The following is a 5,062-nucleotide window of genomic DNA, read 5'->3' on the forward strand; positions in this document are numbered from 1 at the left end:
GACCATCTAACCAATTCCTCACCCACCGGACAGTCCACCCATCAAATCCATACCTCTCCAGTTTAGAGAGAAGGATGTTGTGGGGGACCGTGTCAAAGGCCTTACAGAGGTCCAGGTAGACGACATCTGTAGCCCTTCCCATGTCCGCTGCTGTAGTCACTCCATCCTAGAAGGCCCCTAGGTTAGTCAGGCAGGACTTGCCCTTGGTGAAGCCATGCTGGCTGTCTCAAATCACCTCCCTGTCCTCCATGTGCCTTAGCATAGCTTCCAGGAGGATCTGTTCCATGATCTTCCCAGGCACAGAGGTGAGATTGACTGGCCTGTAGTTCCCCGGGTCTTCCTTTTTTCCCTTTTTAAAAATGGGGGTTATGTTTCCCCTTTTCCAGTCAGTGGGAACTTCACTGGAATGCCACGACTTCTCAGTGATGGATGGAGGCATTCATTGTCTCAGCCACAGTTTATCATGTATAATTTTTATGCATCACAATGTAAGAAACAGTAAGACTGATGAAACATTTGATAGTTTAGGCCATCTGCTCGCACAGTATATTAGAATTATTAGTGATTATTCCTACTGTTTCTTATCTTCATTCAGAAAAGTGTGTGGATTTTCTATACACTAATGATCACTCTGACCACTAAATGCAATATCTCATCTAGGAGTACTTTTTTTTTTTTCTTGTAGCATCTAGTCCTTGTAGGTAGTGAGATAAAAAGATCCTCACAACTCTAATCAAGAACAGTGACTTAAAAAGCAGTTTCAATAGCCCACATGTCAATGTTTTGCTTTTGAATGTGTTTACAGGAGGAAGATCAATACTTTTGGTCTGATCACATTTTAAGTGGTGGTAGATCATTTTCTGTGGACTAATTGTACAAATACTAGTATAGGCTTTTTCCAGAGTTATTCCCTACAGGACATTGTTTCCTAATTTTTTTTTTTTTAACTGGATTGAAATATGTAGTAGTTTACCAATAAATTAATAAATTCATTCTTTATATATGTATTCTTTCTCATTCTTAAAAAAACAACAGCAAAACACTAAGAAAAAGGGCTTCTGTTCCATGAGCCTTTGACCTAGATAGGAATGAAATCTTGTTTTGTAGTAGTTGCTGTGAATAAAAACATGTTGAGTTGATATAGTAGAATTTTTCCAGTATGGAAATTTCTTCTCAATTTTTAAATTCTGCATCTTGACTGAGGCTACTTAACAAAAAAAAACCTAAAAAATTTCAAAGTTTGTTTTATGAAAATGTAGGTTTAATTCTGGAGAATCTCAAGTCTGTCAATTAACTGATTGTAATTATAGTAACCTAAGAAGATTGTTGGTTTTTTCTTTTTAAATGTAGGGATATAAGCTAACTCACTCTTGTGTTTATGTTTGTTTTGAATGTGTAGGAATTGGTTCATAGTCTCAGTAGTGTTGCTCTGAATAGGACCTGTCCAGCCAGAAGCACACCAGATGTTCTGTCTTTGCAGATAAAGTCAAAATGGCAAGTTTGATCTAGTACCATTAGGGCTTTTTTTTTAGCTTAAAAAATACTTTTACGTTTGATTTACTATAGGTTGTATTTTTAAAAATGCATGGCAGTCACACTTTGAGTTGTTGCAGTCACTGCAAAGAGTTGATTTTCCTTTCTGGCCCATTAGTTTTTTAAAGATAATCTGAACATTCATTATGAAAGTAGGCTTCTAGGTTTTTTTTTTTTTTTTTAACTAGAGATATCTTTATCATTTACTACTATTTAATGTTCTAGAATGTTAAATTTTTAGATTATGTCAAATCACTCACTTTTACTTTCAGCACCCACTGTTACGTGTCAAACTCAACCAGCATGCCTTACCTGACAACAGACAAAAATTTTCAAAGAATTGTGGGAATGAATTGTCCATTCCGGTGCATTCCACCAACGTCACATGTGGTCAGTGCCTTCTTCAGCTGTAACAGCTCATTTTGGTGCTACAGGATGTTTCCTGTTATAAAATAGTCCTAGCGTTTTAGTTTCTTCAAAATGAAAGGGGTCATAGTCATATTATTTCAAAGATGCTTTAATGTGGCTATATGAGGAGAAATAATATATATTGTGTAAGCAAACAAACAAACCCCAGCTATAGCTCGTCACTATGATATGAAGCAGTTTGTTAGAAAGACTGGCTCACAGCAAAGCCAAACCTGAATTCTAATCCTGACTTGTGTGTACGTGACCTTGACAGGGCTATTGACTCTTTGCTTCAACCTTCTTGTATATGAAATGAGATTAGTGATTACCAGACATTTCACAAATACTGGCTGTTAACATTTGAGAATGTCTTGGAGTTTTCATATAGAAGATGCTTTAAAACTATTCCATGGGATTTTATGGTAAGCATGAATCACACACCACTTGAAACTCATACTAGCATTCCAATCTCCGTTTTGTATCAGATATATCATCTTTATATCCTGCTGTAAATTAGTTCTAAGGGCATCATGTGAAAGAGGAAAGGTTCCTGTACATGCTGTTAGAACAGTCTTCCAGTAGAGGAAAACAACAAAATTGGGCAACTTGATACTGGTTTTATTTGGAGACATAGTGCGTCCTGTTTATACAAACACACAGACCTGCATGTGGTGGTTTTTCCCCAGGAAAATTACAGAGAGATTTAAATCCTAAAAACTGTATACCTGTTTGCTATTCTGATTATCAGCTATTTAATCCTGTCTTCCTCTTTCCGTTTATGTGTGGTCTGCAAGCTTTGTAGCTCACTGATACGTTGGTACAATGCATATTAAGTATAGCGTATCTGAAAATAAATTTTGGCTACGCTACTTTTCAGCTTCTGATGGTACAAACTAATGATGTAGATCGGTGGTCTGTCTCACCTGTAAACAAAAACAGTGAAGGTGGTAAGGACGTTGTTGGAATACTGGCTTCTCTTTTTTTTACAACTTAGGAATTTTTCTAGTTGTCCAAGCTCCAGTTGCTTTCATGTGAAAGCTTGTCTGAAAATTGGGGAAGACATTATTGTATGAGTTTGTTCATGGTTTGCATTTAGGTTCTTCACAATGGTAAGCGTAAAGGGTTTTAATTTTTTTAAAGGAAAACTTAATTTTGAAGTGCAATTTACACAGTAAATGCAAAAATAACCTACCACTTCTATTTTTCTATTGATTCTAATAAAAGAAGTCCTTTTTAATGTAGTAAGACTGACAACTCTAGATGATAAAAGCACGTTAATTTTACAAAGCAGCAGAAGGCAGCACATTGCTACTCCAGTGCGCACAGTATTGCACAGAAGCACTATGGTAGTTTATAGAAGTTAATCTGAGCAAATAGCGGAAGTTCAAGTTTACCACCTTTTGAGGGTCAGCCTGTGCAACACAGGAATAAAAATTGGAATAAAACTGGAAAAAAACCTGGAAGTAACATGGACCCCTGTAACTGTTGTTTTGACAACTACTTCTAGGCTGGCTGACTTCATCCAAAAACAAGTGTCTGTACTCCTATACTAGTGAATAGGATGTGCCCTATGGTGATCCCATTTTCCCTCAGATCTTCTCAATGCCTTCCAATTTTTTCTAGTTTACTTCGAGTATTCTTCTAAGTAGTCCTGGTATTTTAAAATTCCTCCTACTTTCTTCTACCTGGAGAACTGAACTGAGGCAGCAAAAACTAAACCTAACTGGGAGTTACATTAATGTCTGCTACGCTGGACACTTGCCAATAATGCTTTGATTGCTATCCACAGCTTTCATCTCTTGTTATCCAAGCCTGTCTCTGTCAAAGGCTCCTCAAAGTGTCTAAAGCTTGGCCTCATATCTTCTGTTTAGCTGTATTTTTCTTGGACAGGGTGAACCTGTTCAGTGCTTTCCCTTCCCACAGAAGCACGCTTAAAACTTCTGTTTCTGGGAGACAGATTGCAATTAAAAACCATGAATACAAAAGGTGTGCTAGGCTTTGGGGTGGGCGGCAGTGATATGCCATGGTATCAAGCAAACCCATCTTTAGCTGGCCTGGTCCTGTCTGAAGTACAACAGGACCTGAAAAGTGAAGCTGTGTTGCAGTATCTTAGGTTGCTTCTGCGAGCAAGTGTAAGGCAAGACTATTTCTTGTCAGGCTGGGAGGAAAATAAGGAGAACAGTGTCTTCTGATGGGGATCCAGTCAGCCAAGGAATAGAGTTTACTTGGGATCTTGGAGTTACTTCTAATTCCTTAGGGAAGAGGTTAATAGCAGTGACCTAGATGCTATAGCATTAGGATCCTTGGGGAGAGGGGAGTTTCTTATTTATTTAGGTACTGGTTATGCGCTTGCAGATATTAAATTCAAGCTCTTCCTCATAAAACAGTCAAGGGAAGATGCTTCCCAGTGTCCATTGATCAAAAAATTACAGTATATAAAAATGTTAAAACAAACTGTATGTATGTGCTGCTGACTGCCACTGGGAATTTTTCTATAGAGTATAGAACCACTCTGGAGGAAGGACTTCTTTTGTGTTGGAGCCGAAGTATAATATACATCTTCCCAAGAGTTCTTTTACAGCTCTCTAACTGTTTTCAGATCTACAAACTGTGGTGACTGGTTCTGTACACAGTGGAACATGCATGAGACTTTATTTAAACAGCCGTGTATATTTCCACTGATAAACTAGAAACTGAAATATGGACAATACTGATAGGAGAAGACGTTTGTCCAATTGACTCTCTTGGCACCTATCCACTTTTTTCTCATTGACTTTATAATATTTTGGACTTACATAAGCACCTTTCATCTGATGAACTCAAAGCTTTTTGCAAACATTAATTAAGCCTCTTGATGCCCCTGTGAGCTAAATAAATACAACAGGTGTGGTTTAGATGGGTAAATGAAGATACAGAGCAGTTGTCTTGCCCAAGGTCACCTAGTACTTTAGTAGTGGAGCAAAGAGGTAGAAAACTAGCTGACTCCCCTTTCTAATCGCTAGGTTTAAATCAGATTCTCCCAGATAACTGCAAATGACAACACTGGCAAAGATGGATACAGCAAATAACTGCAGTTTGTATTCTGACAATGAACGGAGCTTTTCTACAATTCTGAATTGTT

This window comes from Aptenodytes forsteri, unplaced genomic scaffold, assembly GCF_000699145.1.
Source record: "Aptenodytes forsteri isolate BGI_AS27 unplaced genomic scaffold, ASM69914v1 Scaffold193, whole genome shotgun sequence".
In the NCBI taxonomy this organism is placed as follows: domain Eukaryota; kingdom Metazoa; phylum Chordata; class Aves; order Sphenisciformes; family Spheniscidae; genus Aptenodytes; species Aptenodytes forsteri.